Source organism: Staurois parvus, unplaced genomic scaffold (assembly GCF_062004578.1).
Source record: "Staurois parvus isolate SC_StPar_1 unplaced genomic scaffold, SC_StPar_1.0 ptg000985l, whole genome shotgun sequence".
Taxonomy (NCBI): domain Eukaryota; kingdom Metazoa; phylum Chordata; class Amphibia; order Anura; family Ranidae; genus Staurois; species Staurois parvus.
Genome location: NW_028318781.1, coordinates 3,066,419 through 3,079,318, shown reverse-complemented (window position 1 = coordinate 3,079,318; position 12,900 = coordinate 3,066,419). Strand labels below are relative to the sequence as shown.

The following is a 12,900-nucleotide window of genomic DNA, read 5'->3' as shown; positions in this document are numbered from 1 at the left end:
ATCTGGTGCAGCTTTGCATAGAAACCAATCAGCTTCTAACTTCAGCTTGTTCAATCAGGCTTTGTCAATAAAACCTGGAAGCTGATTGTTTTCTCTGCAGAGATGCACCAGATTTTGCACTCTCCAGTTTTAGCAAATCAACCCCTAAGTGTTTGCCTGTTGTGTTTATGGGACATAACACAACAGGTAGTAAGAGAAAACCTCTTAAAAATAAAAAAAAATCCTCTCTTAGCAAGTTGTTACCAAACATATGCCCTAATTAGAAGATATCTTCTCTGCTCCTGTTTCATTGATAATTCATAATTATAATTTATGCTTCACTTTCAGCCCCATTGACAATGGTCAGCAGTAGGGATGAGCTCAGGCCTGTTCATACACAAGCCTGACCCCTTCTGACCTATTCTGCCAAGAAGCTAAAGTCAACAGTCAGTCATAAATGGCGGAAGCTTTCCCTGCCCTGAAACTGCATGCATGCAGGGGGGTGTAAATATATGTGAATTCTTATACTATACCGCGCTCCAATATTATCAACCTTTTGTGATTAACCTTTTTTGGTTGTGTGAATTTCTTAATATACCACCTATAATCCAATCATTACTTACTTCTATGGTGCTTAAATATACAATTAACATAAATTAATTTATAAATATGAATTAAAAAATTATATGTGATTATAACAAATATTAATAAAAAATTAATGAAAAATTGGAATGTCAATTCTATGTGAATAAAATAATAAAAAATTAATAAAACATTTAAAAAAAAAAAAAAAGGGAATGTCAATTATTTTCTTTAAATTTGAGATGGTGTTGTTATTCAATTTAGTTAATGTGATAAGTCTGTGTTGGCAGCTTGAACCTCTCCCTTGTCTCCTCTCCTCTCTCCTCAGCTCAGCTTTCTCAATTGTGCTTTCTTCACTGGCTGCTTTGTTTATTCCTCCATATAAGGAACATGCAGAGAAGGGAAAAGAAACATAGTGTCTTATCCGGGATATAAGTGATTTATTTCTCTTTGATCTCCCACTCACATTGTGTAAATGTAAATAACGCTTTGCATACAATGTATCAAGATCGTGCTTCAGACAGCCTGGCTGATGTGTTTGCTTGCAGTAAATATACTCGCAGTTCCTCTGTGGATGCGTGATAACGTCACCGCCCCTCCCCTATGCGTTATGCTACAGGGACTCCTAGCTTCCTCTGGGGGATGTGGATTTGCATTCCATCATTCACAGAGGCTATTTATATCCTGCCAGCTCCATTTTTGCTGTGATTTGTTAACTATTCGTTACCTCTCCATTACTTTGGAGTTCAGACTATATCTCAATATTATTCATTGTATATATACAAAGTGCGCATCATCATCCTTCGGCTGTATACTTAATGCTTACATCCACACCCCTCACAATCTGGATTACAATCTTATATTTGATCATCTTTCCACAAAGTTTTTTAATATCTAAAATTTAACTTAAATATAATATTTACCATACTTTATTAATTCAGACTTTTAATTCTTAAAAATATATATATACCCTACACTCAATTTAAATTTAATATGAAATAAATTTAAATAAATAAAATTACATATATCTGTATAAAAAATCAATAATAATGGAGAGTATAAAATTTATTGAAAATTTACTATTTATTCAAAATAAACAAAATTAAAATATATAAAATAAAATAAAATAAAAATAAATATTATAATGAAATAATGCAAAAAAAAAAAAAAAATTGGAATTTATCAAATTAAAATAAAAGTAAAAGTAAAAAAAAAAAAAGTAAATAAAAAAATAATAAAAAATAAAAAAATAAAAATTAAAAAATAAATAAAAATAAAATATAAAAAATAAAAAATAAAATAAAAATTACAATAAAAATAATAAATAATAAATAAAATAAAATAAAAATAAAAATTAAAAATGTTTATCTAAAATTCTTTAAGTTTAATATTATGCGGACTTAATAACTTAAATACTACTTTGAAATGCTTGTATATGCTATTGTATGCTTTATCATTAATCCTTCTATTTTCCCCTTTATTATGTTCTATATTTAATAATCGCTCAAGAAACAAGCTAAATCAAATTCCTTGTTTAATCCCAAAGGATGCAAGGAATTCATTAGATATATCCACTGGGATTCTTTCTTACTTATTTCTCTAATGAGATTATCTCCTCTCCAGTGTGCCTTATGCTTCTCTATTCCCCAAAATTCTAGGCCTTCTGTTTTTTGTTCATGGTATAGTTTGAAATGTAATGATACATTATGGTATTTATAACCTTTTGAAATGTTCCGAACATGCTCCTTTATTCTCTCTTTTAGCCTGTGTTTTGTTCTTCCTATATAAATTTTATTGCACGGACATTTCAATGCATATACTACCCCCTTGGTGTCACATGATATGAATTGTTTTATCTTAAATGTTTTACCACTTATCAAATTAGTGAAATGCATTCTTTTTCTGGGGTTATTTTTTGTTCTGATACAACTATAACATCTTCCACACTTATAAAATCCAATTTCCTGAAGAAAAGTAAGTGTATTTTGTTTAGGTGGATTTAATACGTTCTTCACTATCTTGTCTCTGATATTGGGGGCTTTTTTATAAATAAATCTTGGATTTTCTGGGATACTATCTTTTAAATCTTTATCTAGCTTTAATATGTCCCAATGTTTATTTATTATTCTTTGCACATCTTTATATTGCTTATTGTACGGCATTATAATAGTCATAACATTGTCCATACTATTGTTATTCTGACTTTTTGTTAGTAATTTGTTTCTATCTAGTACTCCTACCCTTTCTCTTTCTTCTACTATATATTCTTTTTTGTACCCTTTATTAATAAATCTCTTTATAAGGATGTCACTCTGTTCCTGGTAATCAATATCATGTGTACAATTTCGTCTCAGTCTCATAAACTGCCCTCTGGGTATGTTCTTTATCCATGCTTTATGATGGCAACTATGGGTGGGTATATATGAATTTCTGTCTGTATTTTTGAATTTAGTAAAAAAAAAAGTAATTTTTTGTAGAGATTTTTAATCCCTCTTTCACTAGCCATATATCCAAAAAATTAATGGTTTTATCGCTGCTATTCCAGCTAAGTGATATATTATGATTATTATTATTTAATTCCTTATAGAATTGCGCTAGTGACGTTTCATTACCTTTCCATACTAGAATTATGTCATCTATATATCTATAGTATGCTATGAGTTCTTGTTTGTGATTATTGAATATTGTATCCTCCTCCCATTGTGCCATATATAAATTTGTTATGCTGGGGGCAAAACGTGCCCCCATCGCTACTCCCTTGGTTTGCAGATAATACTTATTGTTATACCAGAAGAAGTTATGTTTGAGACAGAATAATAGGCACTTAATAAGGTATTTTTTCTGCTTTTTATTCAAATCAGAATACTTTTCTAATGCCCACTTTGCTGCTTCAATAGCCCCATCATGGTCTATATTTGTGTACAATGAGGTGACATCCGCTGTACTTAATATGCTATCATCAGTGAGTGTTAGATTTTGCATTAATTGAATTATATGCCTGGTATCTTTCAGGTATGCCTTCGTTTGTACCACTAATGGTTGTAAATATTGATCTATATATTCTCCCATCCTTGCCGTTAAAGAATCTATCCCATTTATTATAGGTCTAATTGGGGGATTCACAGGATTTTTATGGATCTTAGGTACTGAGTATATTACGGGTAGTTTGCATACTGTTGGTACTAAATACTTCGTTTCTTTTTCATTCAATATGTGCTTTTTATTACCATAATTTACTATCTTTATTAGCTCTTTTTTATACTCTTTATTTGGATTATTCTTAAGTTCTTGATATGTGCTCTCATCTTTTAACATATCCTCCATAGATTGTTCATAAAATGTTTTGGACAGTATGACTATACCTCCCCCCTCAGTCCAACACAGACTTATCACATTAACTAAATTGAATAACAACACCATCTCAAATTTAAAGAAAATAATTGACATTCCCTTTTTTTTTTTTTTTTAAATGTTTTATTAATTTTTTATTATTTTATTCACATAGAATTGACATTCCAATTTTTCATTAATTTTTTATTAATATTTGTTATAATCACATATAATTTTTTAATTCATATTTATAAATTAATTTATGTTAATTGTATATTTAAGCACCATAGAAGTAAGTAATGATTGGATTATAGGTGGTATATTAAGAAATTCACACAACCAAAAAAGGTTAATCACAAAAGGTTGATAATATTGGAGCGCGGTACAGTATAAGAATTCATAGTTTAATTTCATACACCTAGAGAGGGTGTAATTAGTGCCTGGCGATCCAATATTTAATAAATATTCACTTAAGCACACAATTAACACTAATAATAGAGTAAGTTAACTCCTGGTGGCTCACAAATAACTATTCTAGTAAATATGTGTGGTTGCAGGGCAGGGAATGTCTCTGCTGCCTATGGTTGGCTTTCAGCTAGGACAGCTTTCTGGCAGGATAGCTCAGGTGGGTTTGGACTCGTGTCCAAAGACGCCTGAGCTCATCACTGTTTACAGTACAGATAACGAGAGGGAATCCACCTAGGGAGAACAGTGACAGCAATAAAAAACACTTGACAGATGTACTAACATTCCCCATTTTAGCCACACAGAAAGACATTATTTATTTAAAACATTAAAAACAACCTTAAGCCTCTATTGTTTATGTAAGTTATGTACAGTTGCAAGAAAAAGTATGTGAACCCCTTGGGATTACGTGGAGTTTTGCATGAATTGGGCATAAAATGTGCTCTGAACGTCATCTAAGTCACAACAATAGAAGAACACAGACTGCTGAACATAATACTACACAAACATTAGATGTTGCCATGGTTTAATTGCACATAACATGTACACATTCACAGTGCAGGGAGGAAAAAGTATGTGAGGCCCTAGCTTAATGACTTCTCCCAGAGCTAATTGGAGCCAGGAGTGAGCCAACCTTGACTCCAATCAGTGTGATGATATTGGATGTGTTGCTGACAGCTGTCCTGCCCTTAAAAAACACACACCTGTTTTGGGTTTACTGGTTTCAAGAAGCACTGTCTGATGTGAACCATGCCTCACAGAAAAGAGCTCTCAGAAGACCTACGATCAAGAATTGTTGACTTGCATGAAGCTGGAAAGGGTTACAAAAATATCTCCAAAAGCCTTGATGTTCATGTGTCCACCGTAAGACAGACTGTCTACAAATGGAGAAAGTTTAGCACTGTTGCGACTCTCCCTAGGCGTGGCCGTCCTGTACAAAATGACTGCAAGAGCACAGTGCAGAATGCTGCATGAGGTAAAGAAGAATCCCAGAGTGTCAGCTAAAGACCTACAGAAATCTCTGGCACATGCTAACATTTTTGTTGACACATCTACAATAAGGAAAACATTAAACAAGAATGGAGTACATGGGAGGACACCACGGAGGAAGCCATTGCTGTCCAAAAAGAATATTGCAGCACATTTGAAGTTTGCAAAAGAGCACCTGGATGTTCCACAGCACTACTGGCAAAATATACTGTGGACAGATGAAACCAAGATTGAGTTGTTTGGGAAGAACACACAACACTATGTGTGGAGAAAAAAAGGCACAGCACACCAACATCAAAACCTCATCCCCACTGTAAAACATGGCGGAGGGAGCATCATGGTTTGGGGCTGCTTTGCTGCCTCAGGGCTTGGACGGATTGTTGTCATTGATGGGAAAATGAATTCCAGAGTTTATCAAGACATTTTGCAGGAAAACGTACGACCATCTGTCCGCCAACTGAAGCTCCGCATAGGATGGGTGATGCAACAGGACAATAACCCAAAGCATACAAGTAATTCAACAAAACAATGGCTGAAACAGCACAGAATACGCCTTCTGGAGTGGCCCAGTCAGAGTCCTGACCTCAACCCGATTGAAATGCTGTGGCATGACCTTAAGAGAGCGATTCACACCAGACATCCCAAGAATATTGCTACACTGAAACAGTTTTGTGAAGAGGAGTGGACCAAAATTACTCCAGATCATTGTGCAGGTCTGATCTGCAACTACAGGAAACGTTTGGTTGAGGTTATTGCTGCCAAAGGAGGGTCAACCACTTATTAAGTCCAAAGGTTCACATACTTTTTCCTCCCTGCACTGTGAATGTTTTCATGTTATGTGCAATTAAACCATGGCAACATCTAATGTTTGTGTAGTATTATGTTCAGCAGACTGTGTTCTTCTATTGTTGTGACTTAGATGACGTTCAGAGCACATTTTATGCCCAATTCATGCAACACTCCACGTAATCCCAAGGGGTTCACATATTTTTTCTTGCAACTGTAAGTTTTATTTTGCGCGGTTTTACCACATTTACATGCAAGGCGCTTGAATGGGCTGCCCTATGCACCACACATACACCAAAGAAGCTCCTGCACCTTTTTGAGCAATGAGCTTCTTGCGTTTTTTTCACAAGCGTTTCAACACAATTCTGCATGTTTTTGTCACGTGACAATCGTGGCAAAATCAGTCAGAACTTCTGAACATTCTTGTTTTGGGTTACAGGATCTGCATTAGATCCAGGCAATCAGCATTTTTACAAGGATGTGAGCAATGGCAGACTTCTTATTTCTTCCAGCTCAATTATTCTTTGCAGATGTCTAAATAAATACAAAGTATATGTAAATGAAATCCTTTTTTGCTTAGAGTAGGTATGGATTCAAACCCTTGACAGATTATTTTATGCTGGCAGAATTTTCCTTTCACTTCCTACCCTGGAGATGCAACAGGAAGTTAGTAGAAATCTCCCAAAGTGAGGGGATTCCCCTCTTACACAGTTGTCCTGGCCTGTCCTGGTTTGGGAATATGTCAGTATTGGAAGATCCCCCTTTACCTCTTGTTCTACGGACATTTCAAAAATTCTGAATTTCCTCTCATTTTCTTTCTTTGTGACAGAGGTCCCAACTACAAATAGAGGGGCGAATCTCCCCTGCAAGGGTCTACCTTTGCCCACTCTGTCCAAAACTAAAAAGTTTTGCCTAGAGATACACTTAAACCTTTTGTCTATCAAGGTAAGTTTATAATATGTCCTGGGGGTCAAGAGGTTAATGCAAGCTCATTGCAGCAGAATGGTATTGACTTTTCAAGCTGGCAGTTCTTTCAGGTAAAAGTGATCACTTTACGGGGCTCCCTTATTTGGACATTGAGCGTGACAATATGGACCAGTTAAATTATTCTTTACAAGCAATTAGTTACTATTTGGAGTGGAAAAATAAGCAGCGTACTAGACTCAGAACCCATAGAGATTATGTGTCTGTACTTCCACCAAAGCATTTGTTTTGTAGTTCTCAAGAAGAGCTGGGAACAAGCCTGAAAAAAAGAAATGAATGCAGTTACTACATTTAAGGAGTGGTAAGCTGTAATATATTGCATTTTTGTTTTTGGGATTAGATATACTTTACTGCCTGCTAAAAGCTAGCAGTACTTTACCACAGCGACTAGTTCCCCAGTGCCATTTTAAAATGGCATCAGGACTCCACAGCTCCTGGGGGTCCCAGTTGGAATGTAGGCTGGAACTACTGGCTGTCAGCACCTAGGAGCTGATACAATTAGCGTGTTAGCTTCTAATCTTCCTACACAGCCTTCCATGGGAGCACTTGTAGCAGATCCAGTAAACGCAATGCTTAATCACTTGCCCTCCTGAGGATTTACCCCCCTTCCTGACCAGGCCATTTTTTGCATTACGGCACTGCGTTACTTTAACTGACAATTGCGCAGTCATGCAATGCTGCACCCAAATTAAATTTATGTCCTTTTTTCCCACAAGTTTAGCTTTCTTTTGGTGGTGTTTGATCGCCTGTGCTGTTTTTATTTTTTGCGTTATAAAAAAAGACAATTTTGAAGTAAAAAAATATTTTTGACTTTTTGTTATTAAACATGTCCAGTAAAAAAATTTAAAAAATAAAATTTTGTCATAAATTTAGGCCAAAATGTATTTTGCTACATGTCTTTGCAAAAAAAAAATATCAATACGTGTAAATGAAATGGTTTACTTGAAAGTTTTAGCGTTTACAAATGGCGGTATAGGTACTGGAATTTTTCATTATTCTTACTAGTAATGGCGGCGATCAGCGATTTATAGTGGGACCGCGGGACTGCGGTGGGCATTCTGACACTGGGGGGAACTGACTTGGTGTCACTGACATCCCCAGTGACACTAATACAGTGATTAGTGCTAAAAAAAAGCACAGACACTGTACTAATGGCACTGGGCAAGAAGGGGTTAACATGAGGGGCGATTAAAAGGGTTAACTGTGTGCTGTATTTACTTGTGTCTGTGTGTCTCTGCTTCAATAGTGTGCACAAACTGACAGGGAGAAGAACTGTATTGTTTACATACAGTTCTCCTCCCCGTTGGAGATGCTCGGTAATCACTGGGCTCTGGCGAGATTGACAGCCGCGGCCTGCAAATGGTGGCGCGGTTAGGGCGCGTGTGCCCCCTACCCAGAAATGCAAAATCACATATATATATATATATATATATATATATATATATACAGTCAGGTCCATAAATATTGGGACATCTACACAATTCTAACATGTTTAGCGCTATACACCACCACAATGGATTTGAAATGAAACAAACAAGATGTGCTTTAACTGCAGACTCTCAGCTTTAATTTGATGGTATTTACATCCAAATCAGGTGAACGGTGTAGGAATTACAACAGTTTGCATATGTGCCTCCCACTTGTTAAGGGACCAAAAGTAATGGGACAGAATAATAATCATAAATCAAACTTTCACTTTTTAATACTTGGTTGCAAATCCTTTGCAGTCAATTACAGCCTGAAGTCTGGAACGCATAGACATCACCAGACGCTGGGTTTCATCCCTGGTGATGCTCTGCCAGGCCTCTACTACAACTGTCTTCAGTTCCTGCTTGTTCTTGGGGCATTTTCCCTTCAGTTTTGTCTTGAGCAAGTGAAATGCATGCTCAATCGGATTCAGGTCAGGTGATTGACTTGGCCATTGCATAACATTCCACTTCTTTCCCTTAAAAAACTCTTTGGTTGCTTTTGCAGTATGCTTTGGGTTATTGTCCATCTGCACTGTGAAGTGGCGTCCAATGGGTTCTGAAGCATTTGGCTGAATATGAGCAGATAATATTGCCCAAAACACTTCAGAATTCATCCTGCTGCTTTTGTCAGCAGTCACATCATCAATAAATACAAGAGAACCAGTTCCATTGGCAGCCATACATGCCCACGCCATGACACTACCACCACCATGCTTCACTGATGAGGTGGTATGCTTAGGATCATGAGCAGTTCCTTTCCTTCTCCATACTCTTCTCTTCCCATCACTCTGGTACAAGTTGATCTTGGTCTCATCTGTCCATAGGATGTTGTTCCAGAACTGTGAAGGCTTTTTTAGATGTCGTTTGGCAAACTCTAATCTGGCCTTCCTGTTTTTGAGGCTCACCAATGGTTTCCATCTTGTGGTGAACCCTCTGTATTCACTCTGGTGAAGTCTTCTCTTGATTGTTGACTTTGACACACATACACCTACCTCCTGGAGAGTGTTCTTGATCTGGCCAACTGTTGTGAAGGGTGTTTTCTTCACCAGGGAAAGAATTCTTCGGTCATCCACCACAGTTGTTTTCCGTGGTCTTCCGGGTCTTTTGGTGTTGCTGAGCTCACCGGTGCATTCCTTCTTTTTAAGAATGTTCCAAACAGTTGTTTTGGCCACGCCTAATGTTTTTGCTATCTCTCTGATTGGGTTTGTTTAGTTTTTTCAGCCTAATGATGGCTTGCTTCACTGATAGTGACAGCTCTTTGGATCTCATCTTGAGAGTTGACAGCAACAGATTCCAAATGCAAATAGCACATTTGAAATTAACTCTGGACCTTTTATCTGCTCATTGTAATTGGGATAATGAGGGAATAACACACACCTGGCCATGGAACAGCTGAGAAGCCAATTGTCCCATTACGTTTGGTCCCTTAACAAGTGGGAGGCACATATGCAAACTGTTGTAATTCCTACACTGTTCACCTGATTTGGATGTAAATACCCTCAAATTAAAGCTGACAGTCTGCAGTTAAAGCACATCTTGTTCGTTTCATTTCAAATCCATTGTGGTGGTGTATAGAGCCAGAAATGTTAGAATTGTGTCAATGTCCCAATATTTATGGACTTGACTGTATATATACGTGATTTTGTGCACCCATGCTGCCCTGTAGCAGTATATCTGCTATAGGGCAGTCGGGAAGCTGTTGAAGAAGAACTACAGGCAAAACATTTTGGGTTTTTTTGGATTTTGGATAGAATAAGGGAGAGTTATAACCCCTGTTAGATTTTTTTTTCACCAACTTTGTCCCATTGCAGAGATCTCCCTTCATTTCCTATCCCATAGCCAAACAGGAAGTGGGAGAAAATCCCCTCAAATTAAGAGAATTCCTTTAGGACCCCAGGTCACCAAAACTAGTGTCTTTATTGGAAGATTTCCCCTCTATTACTTTTCTGCAGACAACCCAAAATGTGGGATATTTTCTTTTACTTTCACTTTCAATGATTATGGTAAACAGGACAAATAGAGAGGGCGAATTTCCTTAATGGGGACACAGACAGCAATAACAACTGATTGGTATTCTAATCCCTTTCCACTCTATCCAAAACTAAAAAAAATGTTGGCTTTAGTTTACTTTAAAGTGATTGTAAACCTATTTTTTGAAAATAATGAACATGTTATACTTGCCTGCTCTGTGCAATGGCACAGAGCAGCCCTGATCCTCATCCTCTTGGGTCCCTCCATTGGCATTCCTGGCTCCTCCTTCCTTCCAAGTGCCCCCATAGCAAGCAGTTCATTAGCACACAGAGTGGGGCGTGGCCCAGCCCCTTGCTTTCTATTCACTGGCTGTTATTGACAGCAGCAGGAGCCAGTAGCTCTCACAGCTGCCTCACTGTCCAGTGAGGAGAGAGAGAACAAAAGAGCCACTGCTCTTGGGCACAGTGCTGGATTGAGATTGGGCTCAGGTAAGTATTTAAGGGGGATGGGGGGGGGGGTTCTGCATACAGAACATTTTTTTACCCTAATACAGAGAATACGTTAAGGTAAAAAACCTTCTGCCTTTACAACCAATTTGTTAAAATAAAAAATAATTGTGTTTCAGTAGGTATGTAATATATATGTGTGTGTGTGTGTGTATGCGTGTACATTTTATTATATTTTCCACTAGTTGTCAGTGCACATGTAGCCAAGAGCACAGTGGCTAAATGGTTACCACTTCCACCTGGCAGTACTAGGGTCGTTGGTTCGAATCCCAACCATGGCACCACCTGCCTGGAGTTTGCATGTTCTCCCTGTGCCTGCGTGGGTTTCCTCTGGGTACTCCGGTTTCCTCCCACACTCCAAAGACATACTGGAAGGTTAATTGGATCCTGTCTAAATTGGTCCTAGTATGTGTAGGTATGAATGTGAGTTAGGGACCTTAGCTTGTACGCCCCTTGAGGGTTGGGGACTGATGTGACTATACAATATATATGTAAAGGGCTGCGTAAATTGATGGCGCTATATAAGTACCTCAAATAAATAAATAAGAAAAAATGGGCTTGGGTGCTCAGCAAAGTGTAAAGTACATATAATACAGTGGATGAGGTGGCTCTCAAGGGGTTTGAAAGGTTAACACTCAGTGATACGGTTTATTTCGATGCAGCACAAGGCACAAGGTCCCGAGGAAGATAAGCTTGAAAAGTTGAAATAAACCTTATCGCTAAGTGTTAACCTCCCTGGCGGTATTCCCGAGTGTAGTTCGGGGTAAAATGTCAGTACCAAAAGCGGTAACCCCGAGCTACACTCGGGCTTACCATGCGGCGTTGCATAGGGATTCCCTGCAGAGCTTAGCTTGTCCTTCGCTCCCGCGATGTGTCCCCTGCAGCGTCCCCGGCCATCTCCTCCGGCTGATGCCGGCATCCGGCTTCTGTGTTCCGGTCCCTGTGACGTCGGGACGTACGGGCGCCGGCGGCGGCGGGAAATTTGAAAATTTAAAAAACAAATGTCATTTTTTTCAAAACAAATTTTACATAGTAAAACATTGCTGTTTCAAACCATTTCACATACATTTTGTCCCTAGTGCTTTGTCCTGTCCCCTGTCTGCATTTTTACTGTTCTTTCTGCCTGGAAATTTAGAAAAGTCCATGGCGTCCAAAAAGCGTCCCTTTAGGTCAAAAGCGGGTTTAGATCAGCTAGAGAACAGCGATAGTAAATCAGAACCACTTGCAGAATTGAGTGATAATGATTCGTGGAGAAATTCGTCATCAGACACTGAAAACAATTTTGCGACTTTGCTCAGCGATCTGCGAACTTGGCGCTATATTTCAAATTTCAGTGTTTTTGGTTTGATTATATTATTGAATTAAATGTATTATTATTATATTATTATTTTTTATGATTATTTATTAAATTATAATTTATGATTTTGTGTTTCAAATTTTATCATACCCGGGATGTTTACTAGACTCTTGTTTCGGACAGATTTCAGTGAGTTATTCCTAAATATTACAGGCCTACAATAAAAAAACTACATATTTCCATGCAAAATAATGGTACCGCTTTCAGCACCAAAAATCTGAAATAATCAGACCGCTAGGGAGGTTAAATAAAGAAGAAAAGATTGGCTATAAAAATTCATGGTAACAATAAGGTATCCTCAAATTTCAGGGGTGGAAAATGGTGTACCCAAGGTTGCAATAGTTTAGTGTGATATTCAACACTAGCTGGTAGGACCTCATCAAATTTAGTGTGGATCATGGCCTTAGTAACACTATTTTCTGTTTCCACAATACTAAGAGAGTTGGTCTTCCAGGCTTTCATGATGGTTTGTTTGGCAGCA

General features: G+C 37.5%; 1 protein-coding gene across 2 annotated transcripts in view; it reads left to right on the top strand.

Annotated features, from left to right (window-relative positions):
- Positions 1 to 12,900, top strand: part of LDAH (lipid droplet associated hydrolase) — a 356,814-nt gene that overhangs the window by 143,400 nt on the left and 200,514 nt on the right. The window lies entirely within an intron of this gene.